Consider the following 26,641-nt stretch of genomic DNA (forward strand, 5'->3'; position numbering starts at 1 on the left):
TTTTATTTTTTGTTTTTGGAATTTATTCAAGTGCATTTTTGTTAACAGATGCAGTGGATATAATGCTTTCCAATAGTCTTTAGAAATAAAAGTCAATTGATCTTTGAAAAGGTGTACCTGCAGTATTATGCCATTATATTAGTATTATATCATTATTTTAGATTAAAATGTTCTCAGAACGACAATATTCTCGTTTATCACAATCATTTCTTGGCCAATTTATCGTCCAGCAAAATTAGTTATCGTGACAGGCCTACATATTAATTCATGATTCGGATCGCCAATGTCATGTGATTTCAGCAGTTTGGCACACGATCGGTATCATGATTCAATCCGCCGATTTATAACCATTCGAATCTTTATTTTAGGATTGAAAACAAACGCTGAAGAGAAGACAATGCTGAATAAAGTCGTAGTTTTTGTTATTTTTGGACAAAAATAATTATCGATGCTTCAAGAGATTCTAATTAACTAACTGATGTCACATATGGACTACTTTGATTATGTTGTATTCCCTTTCTGGACCGGAGGAACGGAGGTCTTACGGGTGTGGAGCGACATTAGGGTGAGTCATAATGACATAAAATTCATTTTTGGGTGAAATAACCCTTTTAACTTAAGTAATTAACAAAGTAGCTAAAAATAGCCTGTTAGGCCTATATTGCCTACGGCACCAAGTGAGCCAGAACCCCCTCTGGTGTAAGACGTCTTTGCTTTTCACTTGCATTCATTTCCCTTTTTTAATCTTTACACATCACAATGAGAGAGAGAGAGAGAGAGAGAGAGAGAGAGAGAGAGAGAGAGAGAGAGAGAGAGAGAGAGAGAGAGAGAGAGAGAGAGAGAGAGAGAGAGAGAGAGAGAGAGAGAGAGAGAGAGAGAGAGAGAGAGAGAGAGGAGAGAGAGAGAGAGAGAGAGAGATACTTACCTGTCTTTCAGGATCCTCTTACTCTTCAGTTTCATTTCGATTATCTTCCTTCAATTAATTAATCCTGGTGGGAACTTAGAGCTTCAGTGAGTCCTTCTGTTGTAAGGATAGGCCAAAATGGTCGAGTAGTTAACAAATGACTAAATTATCCGATTAGCAAGTTCATGTCAAACACTCTCTATGAAGTTTTCTATCTTAATTCATCTGTCTGTCTAACAAATTTACCTTCAACAATACATTGTAAGATAATTACTCTAGGAGTAATCACCTGCTCTGACTTTGACCATGTTATGCAGAATCAGCAGGTTTATTTTTGAGGTGTCTTGTAAAAAATGTACCTTCAGTATTTCACTGCAGTCTGTTCTTGTGAACTCGCTCCCGGGTGCCTGTCAAAATATTGCAGATGCAGATGACTGATTAAAAAGGTTGCTGTAGAAAAAAAATAGCACTGTGTAAAAGTTGAATGCCATGAAGTGGATGATGTGCAGTCTTTTTACTCAAGCAGTTTTGTTTGCTCCATGAATACACGCGCAGTGACGCTCAGCTACAATGTACACTGAAGCACATTATTCTGCGTCAGAAATGCGCATACATGTTTTTTTTGTTTTTTTGTTGTTGTTTTCTGACTTAATAGTTTTAAGTGATAAAAAATGCTGAAATGTCTTAAATATCTGTTATTTACCTATTGAAGAGCTGCTTTGACGTCCATATATCCCTAAGGAAGCGGAAAGGTGCACTAATATGCATGAATTCATGCTTAATTAATGCACAGATAATCATGAGTTAATGTATTACTAATGGTGAACTAACCCATTTATTAATGATTACTGCATCAGCAACTAATGAAGATTATACATGATTAATAGATTAAATAATCATTACATTGTTATTAGTTAAATGTGTCATTATGTATTATTTCCTTAATATTAACTAATAATGTAAATGAATGTGTTAATTATCACAACGGGTCCAAGCCATGCATTTCAACTTCCAGTTGTCTGCTTTAATTAATCATTAGCTAATGATTTATAAAGGTATCATTAGGTTATTATGACTTTACTTGTTGGGGCACATAACTAATTCAAAATTAATTCAAAACTCATAACCACAATTACATATTACTTAATCAATTAGTTAATAGCATGTGCCCCAACAAGTAAAGTCATAACCAAATGATACCTTTATAAATTATTTATCTATGATCTATGTTATTGATCTATAATTGTGTAGTAGCCTAATGTCTACAGTGTCTGTACAGGGCTTAATAAAACAATGACAGGCTGCATGATTTAGAAAGTGTAGGGAGAGGAAAGAAGCACAGATAAACTATAAGAACAGAAGTGAGAGGGCGGTTTGATAAGTAATATACTGAATCATCTGAAACTAAAGCGATTAGTGATCAGAAAAGGAGAAAGGAGTAAAAGGCAATGAGTGAGAGCAGTTTTCAGATTAAGATTCACTCAAACACACGTCTGAGCTTCTCTTGCTGTCAGTCAGAGAAGCAGAGATGTAATTGTTGCCTCACAGGTTTAACCGCTCCTGTCTTCTCACTCCTCAGACGAGACAGGAGTCCGCAAGCCAAAAATAATTACACATAGCTCTTTGATGCTTTCCAACTCACCTCGCAGAAACTCCACCTCCAGCATCACAACAAGCACACCTCTATCTGGACAGTAATTACAAGTGTGTGCATCCATTTGTGTGTGAGGTTGCTATGATGGAGCTTGTGCTTAATTCAATAGCAAAGCTCCACTGGGTACTGGCTTCATTTGTCTCTCTCTTATCATCACAGACTCGCATTTGTGTGTAATGGACGGCCATTTGGACCGCTAGACGCCGCTGATGGATGTCAATTATCATTTAGTCTGTCATCTGCTTTTCATCAACATTTTATGTGATATGTCTTTTTGGTGTTTATCTATGATTTTCTCTTTTTACTCTTCGCTTCATGGTGTGATATGAATTCAGATCATGCTTTTTTGTTTCTTTGAGCTGAATGGTTATGTTGTCATGCCACACATTCCACATGGGACCAAATTGTGTTTGATTGAAGGTCATTTACTATTATGGAAGAGCATGTCATTTAAAAATCCATTGAAAGACAGAGAGATTGCAGATACTTTGAACTTGCATAATAATTCTTGAACTTAAATCAGTTGTGGAAAGGTTTAGCTCATTGTAAACATTACATTAAACTATAAAAACAATCAAATTACACATATCATCGAAGTAACCCAACCATATCTGTATCAAGCATTAGCACATACTAAACTTATTGTTTACCTTATATAATGTATGTGTTGGCAAGCACAAGGAAGAGAAATCCGGCCTCTCTAATAGCATTTGCATATTAATTGCTTCTCAGTAAAACAACATAATGAATCCGTCCTCAACCAGAGCACAAGCTCCATTCTTCACCACACCGGAAAACCCCAAACCACTAACATAATAAAATGAGTCTAAATCCCAGCAAAACAGAACATTAAACTGTCTCCTCCATTTCTCATATTGCTCAAAAACACTTAATTTAATTATTTACATGCCATGCAAAGTGTGCTGGGAACTAAAAAATCCCTTGCTGTTTGCAATGATCATGCAGTCCCAACAAAATGTAAACATCGTTTTTTTGGGGTTTTTTTGTAAGGCTGACAAAAACATTTACAAATAAAATCATTGTATTCACCCATTTTAATTAAAAGAACAAACCACAAAATAGTTTGAATGTAAAACAAATCTTAATTTTAAAAAGAAAAAAGAATTTTACATTATATATATATATATACACACACACACTTATTTGTTAAAAACTTTTTTTTTTTTTGCATTTTTATATTTTCAAGAACACACGTAGCCTATACAAAAAAATATATATGCAAGTGTGTACTGTTTCATCTCATTTATATATATGCTATGAAGAGGTTGAATTGGGGTTAATATTTCGATATTAGAAGTCCTTCTGCACGTCAAATAAAATGAAACACGGTCTCCCTCAGAAGGTAATACAGTCGGAAGCAATATAATCTCTTTAAATAAAACAGAGAAGGTAGAGAGATGGAGGATGACAGAGAAAAGGAGGGAGAGACAGAGAAATCGAAGGATTTAATAAATGAGGAAATGCGTAAAAAATTAAAAAAAATCACCTGAAGCGGCCGATACGGCTTTGGCTCTGACCATCTGCCAAGGTCACTCACAGCAACCCCTTTGGTTGGATCTGAGCTGCCAAGTCACACTGGCCAATCACCTGTGGGCATCTGGGTGGAATGCGCTGGCTGAGTACCCAGCATGGTTAACATCAATTACAGATCCTCTTCACACATCACCACAACTGAGTCACCTCTCTGCAAACCGAAAGGGGCGGAGTGCAGAATGATTGCTTGTGCTCCTAGGATTGAGAAAAAAGGATCAAAAAGCATGGATGAATGTATTGGTAGGCCTACATCACAAAAACATTTGGTGATTTGTCAACCTCACTTAGGTCAGGGGAAACTGATGAAAAAACAGTTTAGACTGAGTCTGATTCTCTGAGTCCACTGAGTCTCTCACTATGTAATATCATGGCAGCCAAAAACTTCAGTTTTCACCGATTTGCGCTTCAGTCTGTCACAGACATTTATTAAGTCAACTTCAGTTCCGACAGACTCACGCTTAAGGGGGGGGGGGGGGGGTACCTATAGAGTAGTATTGCATCCTTCATATCTCCCAAAAGTCTTTAGTTTTATTATATTTATAAAAGAAATAGTGGCTGTACCGAGTCTTTCCGGAAAAAAACAAGCGCCTGGAGGCGTATCGTGTGGGCGGAGCTAAAGAATGACGAATGCGCACAAAGCGGTGATGTCCTCAAGCGTGGAGAAGCCCATGGCTATCGATCTCAGCTAATAGATATATGATCCAGAATCATTCGGAGGCTGAAATAAATTGATCAGGAGAAACAGCAACAGCAGGACGTCCGTCTCTGTGGTATGTACTGTATTTAGTGGCCTGTCAACATTTGTGTGTCTTTACTCGCAGTTTATGAGGACATGATTCGGTTTATGGACTATTGTATGCGACTAAACCTTAGCAGTAGCAAGCAAAACGGTTTTGCACGTCAGACTAGTGTAACGTTATACATAGAACAACAATGGAGTAACCGTTAGCGTATTTGAATGACGAAGCACGCGATCGTGTCGTTTACTGATGTTTACTCACGCGACGATAGCCAACAGCACAGACATTTGAAGCAGTTTTACTCACCGGCTGCTTCCAAAGCAGGACCGAACCTTTATCGCTGGGACCGCTCCGTCAAAAACACACTTCTTTGGTATGATTTCGTGAAGTCCTGTGACAGCAGTGACCGTGGAAATCCACTTTGCGACGCGACTGAAGCGATGTTGTGAAGCTTCCCGTCATTTCTGTGTTCAAATCGGTTCAAATGCAGCGCTGCCTTCCCGGAATGCTGTGCTGATGCATTTCCTCTCTCGCTCTAGTCACGCGCGTGCACCCTACCGGGAGAAGAGCCCGTACGGCACATACAAGGACCTTCCTCTCTATTAATGTCAAGCCGACCCATATTCGAGAAAAACTCTCTGAAACTTGTGAGAAACCAAAAGGAGTATTTTTGACACAGAAATACTCCATCAAACGTCCAACATTAGTTTTTGAAACTTTGTCTTTGTTTAGGATGGGAATCCAAGTCTTTACCAGTGTAAAAAGCTCAGTATGCATGAAACAGCATTTCCCCGTGGGAGCGGAGCGAGGAGTGGAGCGGCGAGATTTTGAATGGAGTGAGGAGCGATTGTGGTTTTTGAGCGCTCCACTACCGCTCCTTCACGAGAACAATTTATGACAACGGGCCGGCACAGCACTACATTTTTCGCCAGAACTGGAGCGTAGATCGGGTCAAAAAAATAAAGCCCAACCCTACCCGAGCCCATGCACCCGAGAGACCGGCCCTGCCCGTGTAAGCATCGAGAACGAGCCTGTAATGACTAATTAGCGGAGCGGAGCCGGTGTGATCAGCTCAATAATCCGCAGGCGCGCGCTCATGAACCCACCGGTAAAATGATGTTCGTTCAAATCCAGCTCAGACATGACATAAATCTGTGGCTTACTATACTTGTTGTAGCCATTAAACAATGTTTTTTTTCCTTCATATTTATGTTTAAATATTATAATATTATTTTTAGATTTCATCTGATTATGATAGGCTATAAGTGCAAAGATGCAAGTGGGTCAGAAATGATTTTGGTGGTTATATTTAGTTTAATATTAAGTTTTGTTTTGTAAAAAGCCTTTTTTTCGTTTTGTACAAATTGTCTCTTAATTTTAATAAAGGTTTCTTCGGTTAATTTCATGTATTTAATAAATAAGAAATAAATAAGTAGACTAGGTCGCGGAAGCCATCGCTTTCATTGCTCATGAACTGAAGCGCGTCTCAAATAAACTGAAACTCAACAGGCTTGCCTCACAGACATGAGGAATATGTAGCCTAATATGTGTAGAAACGAAAAGATTTAAATAAGCACATAGTGCAGTGTTCAGAACTCACACGGTAAACAACCAGCTGGATACAGATGATCACGGCGATTGGCATGAGCGGGATGTTAAAGTTTAAGGTTGTTTTTTGTTTTTTTTACCTTCTACTGAATATGATCGGGTGCAAGCACATTTTAAACAGGTAGCACTTATTCACACACGTAATTTTGTGAATAAGTAATTTTGTCGTTTTCTCTAATGCATTCAAAAACATCTTGTAGTGCTTACAGTTATCAGTATAGGCTACTGTTATATTCTATTATATGATTTTGTCATTTCACACGGTGGCCAATTTAAATGTTAGGCTACTAACTAAATGAGACATACTGAGTTTATAATTAAATGTATTAATTGCGTTTAATTATTGCATCTAAACACAATAGTGTTGTGCCAAGATTTTTCACGTGAATAAAGGCAAATAGATTTGCACACTTTGCTTAATCACTGGTCTAGTCTGTTAAACTTGTCAGAAGTTCTCGTTTCTAATCTGCCCTCGTAGCCTATTTTTTCTCTCATCAAAACCGAATAACATCAGTGGTTGTACATCAGGAGCAGGAACAGTTTTTGTGCATTTTGTTTCGCGATCTGACCGGAACAAACAGAAAGTCTCTGCAACGGCGTTAAGCGTTGGATTAAAGCGCTCGTCTGTGTGGAGACTGCATGAGCCGAGAGAGAAATCTGCAGCACTGATAACAGCGGCAACGAGCGCCAGATCGCCTCTTATTTAACAAACGAATGAAATGATACTCTTCTAGTTAACCAGAGATGTTTTGTTTGTATTAGTTAGGTTAATCCGTGAAGCAAGATGTTTTAAAAAAGTGGTGGGGACATGTCCGACCCGTCCCACCCGCAAATTTCGCCTATGAGTTAAAAAAAATTGGTTGATTGACGCCAATCGGACGTTCATGTTTTTTTCTGTCTATTTGAAAGTTAGGCTAATAAACATGTTGCATATATGGCCTGATTATGTCATTTTTTTAAAGTTACATAAACTGCTTTCAGGAGTTTTTGACCGGCATATCATCAAAATGTCCGGAAAACGAAACCTCTGCCGGTCACTTTGACCGGCACCATTTTTTTCTAGCGGAAACTCTGGTTCCCACAGACTCGCGCTTTAGTCTTCTAAGCTGCTGTCCAATCACAACACGGGAAGCGCTGGCCCAATCAGAACTCGTTACGTATTTCTGAAGGACTTCATTGAACAAGGAAATCATCAGGCCGTTTTTAGGACAGAGGAAACAGCGCTGTACATATAAGTAAATTGTGTGAAAAACTGTGTGACAGACCAACTGTGTACTGTGTTTTTTTACACGCAAAACATGAACTCATGTTATATTGCACACTGTAAACATAATCAAAGCTTCGAAAACACGCGAAAAATGGGACCTTTAAAGCTACACTGTGTGATATTTTAATCTGTAAAGGTATATGACCATGCATTGAATAATAGTTTCTGTTCCTCTCAATTCTGATTTCGTTTTAACTCCTACAGTGGCCGATTTAGTCCAACATTTACATTCGACACTGTAACGGTGGCAAGCCCACAACCAACTTAAATAAACAGTTTAGTTTAACAAAACAGTTCGGGCGCCAGACAAGCTTAAACTTGTCAAGATACAAAAAAATCGGGTTGTTGCGTTTGTCACCCCGGAGTAGCTCTATTAGCCACCGATTACAAACAAAAGAATCAAAGCACACACAAAAGAGTCATATTCACAGGTATATATTTTTTTCCACCCAAATTCACAAGAAACAAACAAACAAAAAAAACAAAAAATGAACAACAACAACAAAATAGGATACAGAAATGAAATAAATGTAATCAAAGAACCTATAGTTCCTTCTATTATTTCCACAAAAAAACTTTCACAGTTGGTTAAATGTAGTTACAATGGGAACACCAAAATAAATACAAACAAAAATAAATAAACAAAGAGGACAATAACTTAACTGACTTAAACCTACAATGACTGTGCTTTTAAGTAACTCTGTAGATTAACGTCATACAATAGCCTCATCTCCCACGAGCAATCGAGAGAAAATAAAATAAAAATAATAATAGATGAAAACATCAATACAGTCAGTTACGGCATGACCAGACAACTAAAAGAGAAAAAAAAAAAAAATGTGTCCACACACAGTCGTGCAAATCAACCACCAGGAATGGGAAAAATCTTTGCCTAGGCATGATGAATTTGCGTGCGTGAATGTTCAGGTATGTTCGCGTAATGGGTGGGTGCGTGTGTGTGTGTGTGTGTGTGTGTGTGTGTGTGTGTGTGTGTGTGTCCACAGCGCTCCGCGCTGCGCTCAGGCTGATGATGGCAGTGAGGAAAATACTGTTTTTAGTCAGAGGGAGTCGGTGAAAACTAAAGGAGTTTTTTAAACAGGAGTTCGTTCACCTGCGCAGCTCTCGCGCCGCTCGTCAGCCACCAAGACTTCGTCACCCTGCCACCAGCTGCTGAAAGTGCGTGCCGCACTACAGAGATCGCCTCGGAAACGCACGTCCGCTTTAGCGACCCAGTCTGGCTCAAACAGCAGTGATGCGTTCAATCTCACCAACCCAGCGGTTTGTCTCAGGTCATCCGTTTTCTCTCTCTCTTCTCTTCTTTCTCCCCCTTTTCTTTTGCATTTGCCTCCTTATATACCCACGTTTCCAATTTCCGGTTAATTTATTTCCCTCCTCCATCCGGCCACACAACAGGAAAACACACCTATTTTTCCTCGTACTGCCACACTCTCCCTCCCTAGAGAAAACAACCCATGGTTGTAAGGGAAAAGGTGGAAAATGGGGATTAAAAGCCCAAGAAATCCTCATCCTCACTGGCGGATTCTTGAAATATCTCAAGGATTCGTTGCCTCTCTTGAATTTCAACCTCCTCAGATGTGGGGTAACATGGTTTTAAATTAGTCACATGCACATTGCGAACATCTTCCCCCGTGGACTCCAACGCCACTTGATAATTCAACGGACCCTGCTGCTTTATTATACGGTAAGGACCCTTCCATCTTGGAGCAAATTTTGCACTGAAGTGATGTTGGGCACTGGACTGGGGAAAATTCCTTACCCACACCCGGTCCTTTTCCTTAAAGAATACCTCCCGTCTGTTTTTATTGTAGTTCCTGAGCTGTCTTTTCTGTGCTTTTTTGCAGCATTCCTTGGCCTTTGATTGAAGTTGGACAAGATTATTGACAACATCATATGAAGGTAGATCGGGAGAGAGATTCTTACCGTGCAACAGTTTGTCCATTGGACCTTGCAACTTTCTCCCCAGGTGGAGTTCTGCTGGACTCATGCCAATGGACTCCTGGACAGCTGAGTTAACTGCAAATCGTAGTTCAGGTAAGTATTGATCCCATTTCTTATGGTTATCATCTACATAAGCGGCAATCATATACTTTAGGGTCCTGTTTACTCTCTCTGTCATATTGGTTTGTGGGTGGTAGGCTGTAGTGAGTTTTTGTGAGACACTCCACTTACCACATAACTCCTTAAATACAGCAGAAAGGAACTGGGTACCTCTATCTAATAGGATGAAGTCCGGAACACCCCATCGTGTCAGAATCTCTCTCCTGAAAATCATTGCCACAGTTTGTGCATTGGCCTTCCTCATGGGAAACAGCTCCACCCAGCGGGTAAAGTAGTCCACAAAGACAAGAAGGTACTCATTCTGTTGGGTACTGCGGGGCATTGGTCCCATGATGTCTACCCCTATCATTTCGTTGGGATGTGAGGTGCTAATTTGTTGTATTTTCCCTGCAGGTTTACGATTCTCGCTTTTGAGGGTTTGGCATTTCACACACCTTTTGACGTAATTCTTTACGTCCGCCCACATCCCTGGCCAAAAAGCCACCTCATGCAGCCTCTGGTAAGTTTTGTAAATACCCATATGACCACTTAACGGATTTGCATGATAGTGTTGCAGGGCTGTCAAAATCAGACTGTTGGGCATGTATATCCGGTAATGACATTGGCCACTCTTCAACTGGGTTGTGTGGTACAATTTATCCTCCACTACCGTATATTGATCTTTTAGACGATCGTCATGTCCTGCCATTTTTTGGAATATTCTGATGACTTCAGGATCTTTGTGTTGTTCCTCCCATATGGCAGCCGCAGTGATTGGAAGGTCTGGTTCCTCAGTTCGACTGGCATATACACTACATGCAGGTTGGGTGTGGATCCGGGAGAGAGCATCAGGTGCTACATTTAGCCTACCCTTCCGGTACTCAACTACAAAATCAAACTTCTGCAGTCGAAGAACCCATCTGATCAGTCGGCTGGTGGTTTTTGTAGAGCTCATTACCCACTGCAGGGCTGAGTGATCGGTCACGACAGTGAAGAGTTTGGGCTCTAAATAATGCTGCCACCTTTCTAGAGCCCACACGACAGCAAGACATTCCTTCTCTGTCGCGGAGTAATTAGTTTCTGCTTTGTTCAGGGTCCTACTGGCATAAGCAATCACCTGCTCTGAGCCCTGGTCCCGGCGCTGCGTCAGCACAGCACCCAGTCCGGTGTCACTGGCGTCAGTATACACAATAAATGGTCGTTCAAGGTCAGGATGTCCAAGGATGGGAGGTGAGGTGAGACATGCTTTTAGTAATTCGAAAGCCTGTTGACATTGGGGTGACCAATTAAATGCATGACCCTTTTTTTTAAGGCATTAATGGGTTCTGCGATCCGCGAGAAATTTGGCACAAACCGGTGGTACCACCCGGAGAGTCCAAGGAAACGCTGAACCTCTTTGATGTTTCGTGGTACAGGGTATGCCCGTATAGCTTCCACCTTACTCGGGTCTGTGGAGATACCATGAATATTCACTACATGCCCGAGGAATGTCAACTCCTGAAGACAAAACCTGCTCTTCTTTAGATTTACAGTCAACCCCGCTGTCTGTAATCGATGGAGAATTGTCTGGAGATCAAGGAAGTGTTGGTCCACACATTGTGAGTACACTATAATATCATCAATATAGACAAAACAGATGTTACCTCGTAATTCTCCTAAAACGGTCTCCATCAATCTTTGAAAGGTTGCTGGGGCATTTTTTAATCCAAAGGGCATGACTTTAAATTGATATAACCCTGATGGAGTGATGAAGGCAGTCATGGGTTTGCTATCTGGGTCCATTGTTACCTGCCAGTATCCACTGTTGAGGTCGATGGTCGAAAAGATGGATGCACCCGAGAGGGATTCAAGAATCTCATTGATGTTTGGAAGAGGGTATGCATCACTCTCGGTTATAGCATTAACCTTTCGGTAATCAACACAGAATCTCATTTTACCATCTTTTTTGGGAACTAGAACCACAGGTGAAGCCCAGGCAGAATGAGATGGTTCTACGATACCTGCTTTTAACATTTCTTCTAACTGCTCCCTCACAACTGCTTGTTTTGAAGGATTCATGCGATACGGTCGCTGTTTAATGGGCACTGGATGAGTGATATAGAGGTGGTGTTGAAGAACATCCGTCCGTCCCGGACGAAGGGTACACACCTCATAGTTGGACTCTAAGATTTGCTGCAGTTGTTGTTTTCCATCTGGTGGTAAGTGAGCACCATTTACCGCAATGTTGATCAACTCCTGGTCATCCAAATTGTCAAGGGGGCAGGATAGCAATGGGTGTTTAGGTGGAGGAACGGAACTAAGCAGGGACATGCTTTGCTTAACGCTCTTTTGATTATGTTTCTTTTCCAGGTGTGGTGGTTTCACGACAGGTATACTGGCCTGACCTGGTTGAAAAGGGTAGTCTTCATTAGGGGCAGACTTGAAGGAGTATTTCTGGTCTGTCACATTAATCTGCAGTCCACTAGAAAATATAAAGTTCAAACCTAGAATCACTGCATAAGCAAGGGCTTTGGAGGTGAGGACAGCCACCCACACTGAGAAAGTCTTATCATGAATAATAATAGGCAGATTTATCCAGCCTAATGGAACTTCTGCAACACCATTAGCTAAATATAGAGGACCAAGGGTCCAAGGGTGCAATTTGACTCTGGGGTTAAGCTCTGACCAAAGGTTTTCATGTAGGAGGGTGTAACTTGCGCCTGTATCCAGTATAGCCTTTCCTCTCCAAGTGCCAATACTAATGGGTATTACTAATTGTTGTGGTACCGCAGTCGGCTGATTTGTGGGGGTATTGAAACCTGTGGTGGTACTCTCTTCCATCGTCATAGATGGCCAAGGAGTGGCTGCTGCTGACACCGCATTGCTAGAAAGGGTATTTGGCTGGCGAGGCGGAACCCCAGACTTCAGAGGTTGGAAGGAACGTTTATTAGTGTTGGCACGATGCTGATCAGATGGCTGGTTGGAAGAAGCAGACGTAAAATGTGGGCAGTTTCCAGGTGAGTGGTAACCTTTACACCTCCAGCACTGTACTTGAGGCTTCTCCATGGGTTGGTTAGACATTGGTCTTTGGGGCATTGTAGGTGGTTTCATAGCCTTACGTCCTTCATTTTGGATGTGCTGCGCATAATCCTTTTCCAGCTGGTGACCCAACTTCACTAGATCTTCAACAGTGCTTACTCTGCTGCGTAGCTGACTGGCCAGATAGGGCTTGATATTTTTAAGGATCAATTTTACCATGTCACTCTCTGTTAGGGCCGGCTTCCACCTTTTGCAGAGAGCTTGATACGAAAATGCAAAATCCCTGATGGATTCTTTCTCTCCTTGGATTCTATTTCTGACCCGATCCGCCAGCTCATCTTCATAATCCTCCGAGAGGAAAGCCGAAAGGAAGGCGGATTCAAACTCACCCCATGTCATTATAGAGGATCTGGCAACCTCCCACCAGTCACGGGCAGTTCCATACAGGACAGTTCGGAAGGTGGCCAGCAGGTCTGCATCAACCAAAGGATGTATTGCTAGAAAATCTTGACAACGGGCCGGATATAGCAAAGGATCTGGGTCATCGGAGGGTCTTCCAAAAGTGGGAAACGTTAATTTCAGGTAGTCACTTCTTACCCCTGTAGTAGCAGATGAAGATGCAAGTGCAGGTGCAGTCACTGAGGGAGAGGGAGGAAGGGAAGCGAGTGACATAGACTCAGGAGGGGATGGTAGCCTTTCCTTAAGTAGATCCACTATCTTCTTTTCTTGTATTTTGCAACGGTCCGTCATCTCAGTCTCAAACTTCCTTAAGTTGGTACAAAGCATAGCAGTTTGACTGTGGCATTGCTGTATTTCTGTTGTCAGCTGGTCATGGCTTTTTTGAAAGTGCTGTTGCATGGTTTTTAGGTCTTGCTGAACTTCCAGCTGGAGCTGATCCACCATGAAGCGTACCTCAGATACAACAGTAGATTCTACTTTTTGCAGTTCCCCTGATATCATGAGTTTCATAGCTTTCGTTAACTGATCAGCCTCAGACTCCTCCTGTTTTCTGCTCGTGGCCAACAGGGTAAGAACTTGCTGCTGGTTGTCCCTCACTTTGGTAGAAAGGTTATCAATTTGGTCACAGTGCTGAGACGAAGCTGCTTTCAGCCCCTGGGTAAGTTCACAAACTGCTTTCGTCTGGGTTTTAACAAAATCCATTAGTGTATCCCAATTACCTTGAACCTGTGAAGTAAGTTGTTGCATTTCTCTTCCAGGAGTGGGGAGTCCACCAGGCAAATCCTGCTGAGTCACAGAGAAAGAAGAGGAGAGGTCAGGTGATGTGCATAGCCGCATGGGGCCTGGGCCCCGTTCCCAGGAAAGGGTGTGTACTGGAGTGCTGAACTGGACATGTGATTCTGGATATCTAGTTCTAAAGGGCCCTTGGGTGTATGGGACTGAGGCATGGGGAACTTGTGGTGAAGGATGCCCGGAGGAAACCTGTGGTGATGGGACAATTGGCCATATAGAGGTTGCAACATCTGGAGGAGCTTCAATATCCACAAAAGTGGACATAGGGGATGGTGTAGTGGTCATGTCTGCAAGTACAATAAAGTGTGTACAATGTTATGTAAAATGAAATGTGTACGTGTGTCAGTATTAGGCAGCAAAAACAGCAACAATATTACAATGTTGTACCAGGATTAATTAAACAAATCTAACCCCCATACACTGATTTGCACTCTCTTCACAAGCATGCAACCGCAAGGTGACACTTCAAATCTTCCTCATTAATTGTTACCTCCTTAACTACAACAAGCAAGCTATTCCACAGTTCAAAAGACACAGGTTACCAAAATACAATTTCCCCCAAAGAAACAACAGCAATGTACATCACATTCTTTAGAGGGGGTTTCACAAAGGAAAAAAAATGTTTTTCATTTCAAGTTCATAAACAAATTTTCAAAAAAGGTTTTTTTTTTTGTTTTGGTTTTTTTTTTTTTTTTTTTTTCAAAAAGTTCAGAGTCCCTGTTTGGGCGCCACTTCTGTAACGGTGGCAAGCCCACAACCAACTTAAATAAACAGTTTAGTTTAACAAAACAGTTCGGGCGCCAGACAAGCTTAAACTTGTCAAGATACAAAAAATCGGGTTGTTGCGTTTGTCACCCCGGAGTAGCTCTATTAGCCACCGATTACAAACAAAAGAATCAAAGCACACACAAAAGAGTCATATTCACAGGTATATATTTTTTTCCACCCAAATTCACAAGAAACAAACAAACAAAAAAAACAAAAAATGAACAACAACAACAAAATAGGATACAGAAATGAAATAAGAAAATGTAATCAAAGAACCTATAGTTCCTTCTATTATTTCCACAAAAAAACTTTCACAGTTGGTTAAATGTAGTTACAATGGGAACACCAAAATAAATACAAACAAAAATAAATAACCAAAGAGGACAATAACTTAAATGACTTAAACCTACAATGACTGTGCTTTTAAGTAACTCTGTAGATTAACGTCATACAATAGCCTCATCTCCCACGAGCAATCGAGAGAAAATAAAATAAAAATAATAATAGATGAAAACATCAATACAGTCAGTTACGGCATGACCAGACAACAAAAAGAGAAAAAAAAAAAAATGTGTCCACACACAGTCGTGCAAATCAACCACCAGGAATGGGAAAAATCTTTGCCTAGGCGTGATGAATTTGCGTGCGTGAATGTTCAGGTATGTTCGCGTAATGGGTGGGTGCGTGTGTGTGTGTGTGTGTGTGTGTGTGTGTGTGTGTGTCCACAGCGCTCCGCGCTGCGCTCAGGCTGATGATGGCAGTGAGGAAAATACTGTTTTTAGTCAGAGGGAGTCGGTGAAAACTAAAGGAGTTTTTTAAACAGGAGTTCGTTCACCTGCGCAGCTCTCGCGCCGCTCGTCAGCCACCAAGACTTCGTCACCCTGCCACCAGCTGCTGAAAGTGCGTGCCGCACTACAGAGATCGCCTCGGAAACGCACGTCCGCTTTAGCGACCCAGTCTGGCTCAAACAGCAGTGATGCGTTCAATCTCACCAACCCAGCGGTTTGTCTCAGGTCATCCGTTTTCTCTCTCTCTTTATTTCATTCTTTCTTTCTCCCCCTTTTCTTTTGCATTTGCCTCCTTATATACCCACGTTTCCAATTTCCGGTTAATTTATTTCCCTCCTCCATCCGGCCACACAACAGGAAAACACACCTATTTTTCCTCGTACTGCCACAACACGGTGCCATCGAGTGTTAAAACGCATAAGGCGAAGCTTGAATTTATGGGTATGTCCCTCTTGGGCTAATGTACTTTCAAGATGGAGGAGCAACATGGCAACCAGCATTCGAACCCCTCTCCCGTATGTATTTTCAATGGCATACTATAAGCTTACGAGAACAGACATGTCCCACAGACTCGTGCTTAAGTCTGTCACAGACATTCATTAAGTCAGCTTCAGTTCACACAGACTCGTGCTTAAGTCTGTCACAGACATTCATTAAGTCAGCTTCAGTTCACACAGACTCGGGCTTAAGTCTGTCACAGACATTCATTAAGTCAGCTTCAGTTCACACAGACTCATGCTTTTGTCTGTCGCACAGATGTATGCTTGTCCTCCATCCCTAACTCCTCCTTACGCCAGCACACGATCATTTTTTTCAGCTTGTCCAAGATGATATATCTATCTATCCAGCTCATTGTTGCTCAATATTGTCCAATCTCATTACAGTACATGTATTACTTCTGCATGGAATTATGTAAAAATTCATTGAGGTTTGCTTGTGGACATCTCCGAAGCTGAACCGTTCAGAGCGGAACCTGGCGCCAAATAACATTCAGAGCCTCTATAATAATCTTAATCAAACAGAGTGGTCCTGATTGAACTCTAATTATCTTTTGCCACCTTTTCTGGCTAGTCTCCCTCATAAGTTGGTGGTAGCGCAGTAAATTGAGACATCATCCTGGTGGGTTGGACAGGACTGCCCTCATGTACACCCTCAGGCAGATGTACCAGATACAGATAACTCTTACATGACTTTTTGACAGACCAACTGAGACATTTTGACATTTCATTTTTGCTTGGTTTCTATTTGTGTCACATTGCACTGTTGCCCCACCCATATTGAAAGATGAGTGTGTTCCAAAGCCATAGATACATTTATCATTACTATAAAAAATATATATATTCTTCGACATACAAATTACTAGTACTGTGCTAAGAAAACCAGATTCTGCAGCTTTAGGCAATTTGTATATTCATTTGAACCAGAAAAAAAAACCTTAGCTATACTTACATTTAATTTTAATGTACAATGACTCATACCATTGCTTTTAGCCTTTTAACTAATTTCTGACATTCTAATGTACTCCTTCCATAGTTTTAACTCAAAGATAGTATCTAGAATAACAGTAGTTACATATTCGCTATAACGGTGACCTTTAATAAAACCACAAATCATCAGATTGGATTTGACATTTTATGTCCGGTCTCCCTTAAATAGCTGGTCATTTTGTGTGACGTAATGTTTGATCGTGGCTTAAGCCAGGACAATTCAGCATGAAGAACTTCCCAACAAGAACAAAATGCTTTTAAAAATTTCACTATGCTGTATTTGGGTTTTAGTTAGGTTATTTTACAGCATTTTAAAACTTTCTAGAAAATTCACAATTTTGAAACGTTAAAAAATTTACCCAAATTAAAATTAAATACACTAAAATGTATTTTAAATGAATTTATTTGATGCTAATCATGCTGCAAATTACATATTTATGTACTTAATATAAATACCCTGCAAATGTTCTTTGTCATCCCAAATTGGTAAAAAGTCTGCTAAATTGGAACAACTGATTTTGTACTTAATGCACTTAGTACTTAATAACTCGTTGTGATGCAGATGAAGGTGTCACAAATCATTATAAATTGTTTCAACTATATGTTTCTGCTTCTTTATCATATTTATATTGTGTGGTTTTATAAATCACCGTATATCCTATCACATATTTTGATTTTGGACGTCTGGTCACTTTATATCTTATATCAGAATATTATGTAACTGTTAAGCCCACTATAGCCCTATTCGGACAGTAATTGTTTCTCATGTGGACGTCTGTAAAAATATATTTGCATCACCTCAGTGATAAAACTAGTCTATTCGGATAGCGATTTATTCCCGGTGGAGGAGCGAGTGATCCTCCGCACCTGGGAAACACTGCTCACGTGGTAAGTCAATTGATTGTCTGCTGTAAAAATGTCATGTGCTTGGAATCAGGGATGGAAATTAGCACCCGCCACCAGCCAAATGCAGGTGATTTTGAGTTGTGGCGGGTAAACTCGCTTCACCTACCGGCCACCGTGGCGGGTAAATAAAAATAGCATACTGTTTCCCCTCTTTGTAAATTTTGTTCAATGTATGCGAGTGCGGCCGTATGTCGGAATATGACCAGTCGTTTTCACCGTCATTACCCGGATGTAGTGCCAGAAGACGCGAATACGAACTTGCACGCGCTGAAAGAAGATCCGTCACTGTGCATCATCCGAGAACGCGTACTCGTCTCACAGCGCGCAAATATTGAGTTCTCTTTCAAGTCTTGCGCTTAAATGGACAAACTCACACAAAAACTATGTCAACATGTCCATCTTGATTAGTATCCAAGCAGACATAGTCTGAATATGGCTCAAGGGAACGTTATACAGTCGAGAAAGAAGAGCATATCCCTGCACTAGGTCTTAAAGGGGCAGTAGCCTTTACTGCTGTCTATTTAATGTCAAACAAAAGGACATCACTCACTGCTCTTGAATAGCTTTTTAAAGTTTAATAAGGATTAATCTAAAATTTAAACTGTTAAAATATGCAGTTATTTTACATTTGATTACTTTATCGAATTTCTGTACCTTTCTGCAGGCCATTAGGCCTGTACATTAGCTATTATTAAATGTACACACGAGTGAGGTCGAGTTAAACATTTTAGTTTGAATTGTATTTTATACTGTGGATTGTTGCAATGTGCTAAATAAATATTTGCATAATTTGTAATTGATTAATATTTGAAACTTTAATATTAATTTATGCAATCGCAATGCCTTGATTTTTAGTAAAGTTACACAGTCACAGCATTAGCCATAAATGCAATGGTACTAATAGTTGGCATTAATTTCTTTTGGTGTTTCGGTTTCGGCCAAGAATTTTTATTTCTGTGCATCCCTACTGACAATGTTCTGCTCGGTGTGTCGTCAACACGCTTCAGAAGATGCCAAAACGAATAGTTTCATTGTTGGGACTAAAAACCTAAAACTGGAAGCCATAAAAGATCACGAATCATCCAAATGCCACATCCAGGTAAAAAAAAAAAAAAGCGCACAGAGCACAGAGCCCTACTCATTTAATGAAATGTATATCAGTTCATGGTTTGTGTGTGTATAAGAGAGATAGAGAAAATGTCAGAATTTCATTGAGACTTGAGATTAAATAAACTGCTTAAGTATTGTAGAGCTTGTAGTATTAATTTTTCACATGCAGTTACACATTGGCGGTTAAAAACAAGAAAGTGGCTGGTAAAAACATGGAGTGGCTGGTAGATTTTGAAATCCACCAGCTACAGTGGCCGGTGGACAAAAAAGTTAATTTCCATCCCTGCTTGGAATAAAAAGAATTTAATTTCATATTTAATAAAAGGACATTATTAATTATTTAAATGTCTTGTTTAAAAAAAAAAAAAAAAAAGTAATTTTAAAAATGAGTGGAAATAACGGCTCATTTCAAATGTTTACGTGTTTTTTTTCTCTTTCTCTTTTGAGCGGTGATGAAAGATTATTCTTGTAAATACTTTCCAGCATTTAAGTAAAAAGTGTAGGCTTTAGATCTTTAAAATCCGAAAAATACCTTACGACCCCACGAGAAACAATTACCATCCGAATATGGCTTAAGAATGTTCAAATACGCTGAACCATGTGTCCTGTATTATAGCTACATTAATGACCTTTGCAGCAAAAAAAAAACTGCGTTAAAATCGGTTAGGTATTCAGTGAGATATGATTAATTAAATGTGCTGACAGCTCACTGCACCTGGCAAACAAGTTACACTGAGTGGATCTGGCGACCGGTTCAAGATGGTGGCTCCAAGGCTCGACCGTGCCAATAGGCAGTAGAGCTCGATAGGGTGTCTATCTATATGATGTCTATGGTTGAAACCATCTATACTGATATTCGAATGCTCTGTTTCAAGGGGCGTGTCTGCTGTGAGACTACAATGAAAACACCCACTGTTGTGATTGGCTGACATCTTTGCATTTGAAATGAGTATTAGATTATGTGGTGGAGGGTAGGGGTGGGCGATATCTCGATATTAAAAATATATCGAGATATTTTTTAAACTCGATATGGATTTGGACATATCGTATATATCGATGTGTTGTTTATATTTAATTCTGATTCCGCCACTTTGCTTGTTTGCCTTCTCTGTGCTGTGCTCGCGTGCCTCCCGCCTCCGTGCTTTTGTTCCCCCTCCCCTCGCGTGTTGTCTCATTGAACACGGCGGCGCGTTCACAACCAGCCAGGTGAGGATTAGTTATGTTGACAAGCGCGTGCGTTGTTCAAGACTCAGTTTAGAGACCATGATTTTCCTTCTAACACAACTGCTTTCTAAAATTCATAAAGAAATATTAATATTCATTATAGTTCAAATCGCAAGTTTCAGGTGATTGACACTATTGGTGCGAGACGCGATTTGTGTCTAACTGATCGCATAGTTTTCGGTTAAAATGTCAAAATGATCGCATATCATTTGAAAACATTTAAAAATTATTGCAATATCATTATTATTATTATTATTATTATTATTATTATTATTTTGTCAGCTTTATCATGGGATTATGATGAATAGGTCTATTCATGTTTTAACCAAGAGGGAAATACGAGACATCCCGGGTGTCCTATGAGATACAGTGCGCTTCTGTAAGTTGTGCTGTAGCAGAAGCCTATATAGCCTACCTTCTGACATTCATATTTCGTTCTGTAACTGGAAAAGAAGTGAATATCGGTTCATGTGTACATGATCCGCATGATGAGGCACTCAGTCACGCTTTAGTAAAGAGTGCAACATCTACTGTTTGAATTTTGATACATATTTAACAGGAAGTGGTGTCATGACAAATTTTATTTATATCTCAGTCATGCCCCCATCTTTCTGCAGAATGCTTACGGTTTACTTTAAGTGTAAAAAAGGAGTCTTTGATTCATCTTTTGAAAGCATGAAATGAATGAAAAGAAGGATATATGTATTTTTTATGTTCTTTTAAAGTTAAATTATTATTATTTATGTAATCAGGGAGTTATTTTTTAAATGTCGCAAAAGCACTTTGTTCCTACATGAACTGACTACCTCTTGCACCTCAATTAAAAAAAAGAATTTGTGGTATTTGGCATATTTGTTTTTGCTGTAGTTTTTAGGGGGTTATTTTTCCTGTAAAGATATCGAGATATATATCGTATATCGAGATATAGCAAAATATATTTAGATATATTTTTTGCTCCATATCGCCCAGCCCTAGTGGAGGGGGTGTGGTTTAGTGAGGCACAAGCGGCGCTGCCAGTCCAGAGAGAGACGGAGAGCTGGGGAAAGATTACTGAGAAAGGGTAATGTATCGTGTTGTGTAGAGCACTTTGAGCGTTAGTTTATTTTGTTATGAGTTTATATCTAAAAGCTCTGAACAAACACCACTGGGACTGAGTCCCAGTCACGCCGACCCTTATTTTATGAACTTGACAACGTTTGTTCTCTCACGAAATGCTTTCACCACAACTAACAACAAACACGGCATCAACATAAATACAGTACAAGCTTGTTAATAATAATAATACATATTTGTTTTATTGCACTTTATATTAAAAATGTTGTGCAGCTTAACAGCGTCATTCGTAATAAGAGCAGTTTGGACAAGTGTGCACTGCAGATATACGTGTGATTGACAGATCCGAACATTATAAAGAGTGTTCTTTGATCGCTCTCTGTAGTTTAATCATTTAAATAACAGATTTGTTTCATGCTACTATCAGAAATTACGTGAAGTTGATCATTTTAGTCACTGGCTTGATAAACTGATAAATCAAGATGGCCAGCGGAGAGACTGACAGTATTAAACGATTTGGAAAAAAACTCTGTGTGAACTTGAATGATTATCACTTATCCTAGATCAGGCATTAATGAACACTGTTATTCACTGTTTGTGGCAGTGCTGTCGAATCCATAAAGTAAAGCCTGTGCTGCTGACATCCCGACTGATAAACTTTCTCTACTAATTCTCTGGGTGAGCAAAGCAGAGGAAGGGGAGGAAACCTTTCCTGGTATGACGTCAAAACAGGAAAATTCAAAATCAGCTCGTCTTAGCTCTCATTTTCTCAAAGGCAGAGAAAGACAACCAGAACTCGGTTTACACCGGTACAAATTTCTAGCCACTTGGGGACAATATTCAGACTAGGGGAACTCATATGTTGAAAAACCTCATAAAATGAATATTTCATGCATAAGACCTTTAAATACACAAAGCAAACAAAGGAAACTAGATGGCACACAGATGAATGGAATGAGGAATGAGGCAAATCAAATCAGTAACCAACCATGACAACCAAAAAGCAGCAGGAGCAAGGGAAATTTGTTCAAACTAAACAGGTAAACAGAAACTGAACACAATGAAAATTAAAAACCGAACAGACAGGTACCGTGACAGGTACCCGTATTCTTTAAATATAATCAAAGTGACAATATAACTAACCTTCAATGTTAGTTATAAACATAAGACTCATAAGACATTTTGAAAACATTTTGAAAATACAAACAGGTCGCATTAAAACATTTGTGTTATTTGTCTACGTTACAGAGTGTAAAGTGTTGTCGGAAGCTTACTGGTGTGTAGTTTGTTTATAGCCTATAGCTTTTGAATTCTGCCGATTGTATTTGCACTTAATGTATAAAAGTTGTATCCATTTGTCAAGATTATGACAATAAACAAAATCTGTAAAAATCATAACCTTTTTTAAGTCACAGATCTTATTTTTTGCAATAACCCAAAAGCCAATAGAAAAACATTATATTGATGTTTAGTTGAGGGAACCATGGTGATGCTTACTTCAGGGTTGGCCTAAAATATGTAATCCCTGCAGAAGTTGATTATCAAATTTACGTGTCAAACATTTCAAGCTACTTTAGATTATTCATATTATTTCAATTTTGTGAATGGAAGACACTTTTGAAACTTTTTCCCAACAGACATGATGATGATGATAATTATTAAGAAAGAAGGCCACTTTGTGTTATTGGTTAGCACTTTACTTTGAAAGATGTTTGTGGCAAAAACATTTTGATGTTTAGACATGGAAATAACAAGGCAAACAACATTATGCAGTGTCTGCAGTGCTGTGAAAATACATATTTAAAACAATATACAAGTTACATACAAGTTTCATTGTAGCTGCAGTAACTTTTGTAAATATGTATTTTTTACATATTTTTTAAACCTGTCATTATATCCTGACAGTAGAATATGAGACCAACCAAGCTCCTCTGGCTCATCCCAGTGGTCCAATTGCCATTTGCAGAAATACACCACTCCCAGTAAGAAACAACCAATCAGAGCCAGGAGGAGTGTCTTAGCAGTGCCAATCAAGCTCGTGTGTGCTGATCATAACCCTCTCTCATGCACAGCGCGTACAGGTGTTCAAATTCAAGATTACCGGTGTACCGTAGCTTTGCTTATGGCGTACAAACAATCCAAACTGCCAATTCATCGAGTGGCACCTGCTCATAAAATAAAGACGGATCAACGGAAAAGACAGAAGACAATTAAAAAAGATAAAGAGAAAGAATTAGATAGGGCCTGAAATAAAACGAGGGCAAATATCGGAGCGGCTTTGCCGAGTTGGAGGGTGCTAACGTTACGTGTCCTGAAAGGATTAAAAACCGATGCAGAGTTAGCCACAGTTCTGCTTGACAAGTATCCCTACTTGATTTGTTTAATTCCTCGAAGTCGCTGAGGGTGTGAATTCCTCGTGGGAGCCCATTGACTCTGTGTCAAAACTCTAGCCGCATAACATACAGATAAAATGTCACGCATTGTGCAAAAGCAACTATTGAAACCTACTAATTTACTGGCTTGTCCTGTTGCTGAAATAATGTACTAGCAAATCTTATTTAGCATTACATATCGATAGGATAATTACTTGCTTACTTTAAAATTAGTTACCATTATATTATCTTACTAGCTTATTACTTTTAGAAATAGTGCAACGTCATACAGTTATTACATGTATTGCAAAATACGTAATGTTTTGAGGACCAAGTTTGTAGTAAAAGTATGGGCAGGCCATAGTCAATGTAAATCATATTGTTGATGTTTCGTCTTGTTAACCCCTAACACAGTCTGTACCAGTGAATGTGCCATAACTGTTTATTCGCCGTCATCGGTGGGCCTGCGCAGGTGCTGTGGAGGGAGGGCTGTAGCGCAGCAGAGAGCACTGGGAGTGACCTGTCAGTTGTGCTTGTTCAAATTTTCAGGTTAAAGCCCTATTCGCACGGGATTAGTATTATCTAGGGACCTCTGTGATTTAGAAATTACTCCCCCACATCTCTCCCTACAGATTTGCGTGGCGCATTCGCACAGGATAAGCAAAGCCTGTGATTTCAGTCGAATTTACTGACTTATCGCCCGAATATGATGTCGAGACGTCTATAAGTATTGGGACTATAATGTTTTTTCATTATAGATATAGCTGTATGAGATCACATGTAATTATGTATCAATATTGTTTTGATTGTTTTATAGTAATAAAAATAATTTAGTTCAGTTAGAGAACAGACTTAAATTGAGCACAGACCAGCGGCAGGAATCAGATTTTATTTATCACGAGTGAGAAGCTGATGATATACGGCGGAAGATTCAGTTTCAAAGCTAAATGTAAAAGCGCACATTTAAGCGAGCTTGTCATTGGACTGCTCTGTTGTTATGTTTATCATTAAGAATATTGATATTAATATTAAGCACACCATTCAAGCCAATTGCTCCCAAATTGGTACTCATTCTAAAGTGAAAGTATAGCCTAATCCGTGCAGGAATTCATAACGGTGCACACCTTGCAAATTATATACGATCCGCTTAATCCTGGCCAAATCACAGAGATGCCAATACGCACCTACTATCACAGGATTTGGTGTTCGGCGAAATATGGTAGGTCACTTACGGGGGGATTTTTAAATCTTTAGTTTCGAAATCTTTTTCAGAAAAAACAATTGTAACCCTCCCCTCAAAGTTATGTTTTTGTATTCTAAAAGCTGGATATATTGGTCATTTTGAAGGAAAAAGCATGAAACCTGTACATACACACACAAATCACTACTTGTCATCTTTCATTTGGACAAGCATTGTTTTATAGAAGCACATACAAAACAAAAGACATCTCATGTCTGTATCTAAAGGAATCCAATCAAAGAGGGCAAGACACAAAGGGAGAACTGTATAGTTCTATATATCTGAATCAGTTTTGTTTTACATCAGTTAGTTTATAGTCCTCAATGATCAAATAAAGAATATAATACATTGCACTGTAAGTGACAGCTGCCAGGTTTTTTTTTCTCTACATGTTCTCTGAAGCAATATATTCATATAATCTTTCTGCACTGGCCCTTCAAGCGAGTTCTGATATACTTTAATTAAGGCCTGGTCTGTAGTTACTGAACAGACCTCTGGGAAAGACAAACTGTTAAAGCTGCAGGGGAGAGGTGGACGAAAAGAGAGACTGATCAGCGAACTACTTTGAAATACATCTAATTGACTGTGCCAGTGTGTGCGCAGTATCAGCCGGAGGGATCACCATTCGTCCTTACTGTCATTGAAGCCTCAGTTGTTAGCAGCTGCTCAACAACAGCACTCCCATACGGTGCTCAAAAAAGGACTAGTCCAGATGAGATGATAACAGATAGCCTGACTGACAAATGCTGACAATAAACAGGCATGAAAAGAGAGGAATTCACTGCATTATTTGTGACCTCTGATAGCATTGTTTATTTGTACACTATCCGTATATAAATCCGTATTTAAACTGGGTCATTAATGTAGTAGAAATGTAAAATATTTTTTTTTTATTTGGTGCTTTCTAGACTGAGAAAAGACAGAAAATGTATTTTTGTCTCATGGGGATGAAAGACAACAATTCCCAGAATGCTTCGCTGCCCTACGAGGCCATTTCAAAAGCCACCGCTACTAGATTACTGTATCACTGATCACTTTCCCACCGCGACCGCGATCATCTTCATAAAATCAGCTCCATTAGAGTACAGACACTACAATTAAAAACTGAACTTGTGTGTTCAATATGTGATTTAACCGCTGAGGGAGTCTTACAGCCCAAAACATCAGGAGTCACATTGACAGTCATGGATGAGCTCGTGATGGGAGCTGAGGTAAACGCGACGGCACTCGCAGCAGATTCACAGCGCATGTTCAGTCTGCTGCGTTTTCAGTTCATGCCTTTGAAAGCTTAACTTTCATAGGAATTAGTTTGAGAAGTTGAAAGACTTACTTTGCTCTGCTGGCCGCACCGTTTAAACATGAATGACTGAGGCTGCAGCTGCCAGCCATAGACCGTAAAAAATGCCAGCTGAGTGCTGTGTGAATTCCCATCCCCCACGCGCGAGTTGAAAACATTCGGAAATGGCTCCCTCTGCTGGCTGATATGCTAATCGCTGAAGTAACCCTTTTAAAAAATGTATGACAATGATGCAGGAGTCTCAAACTCAAATTACCCGGCGGCCGCTGGAGGTAGACTGTGTCAGGCTGGGCCGCATCAAAGGACTATTTGCAAACAATATTTGCATTATTTGTCGTCAAA

General features: G+C 39.8%; 1 long non-coding RNA gene across 1 annotated transcript; it reads right to left on the reverse strand.

The window, feature by feature from the left end:
- Window positions 1-925: 925 nt before the first annotated feature.
- Window positions 926-26,401, reverse strand: LOC137085223 (uncharacterized). Its single transcript, XR_010906934.1, has 4 exons — window positions 26,333-26,401; window positions 4,066-4,307; window positions 1,264-1,311; window positions 926-1,021 (listed from the first exon to the last, which is right to left on the reverse strand). It is a non-coding gene; the product is annotated as an uncharacterized lncRNA (long non-coding RNA).
- Window positions 26,402-26,641: the final 240 nt, after the last annotated feature.

Source organism: Pseudorasbora parva, chromosome 1, assembly GCF_024679245.1.
Source record: "Pseudorasbora parva isolate DD20220531a chromosome 1, ASM2467924v1, whole genome shotgun sequence".
Taxonomy (NCBI): Eukaryota; Metazoa; Chordata; class Actinopteri; order Cypriniformes; family Gobionidae; genus Pseudorasbora; species Pseudorasbora parva.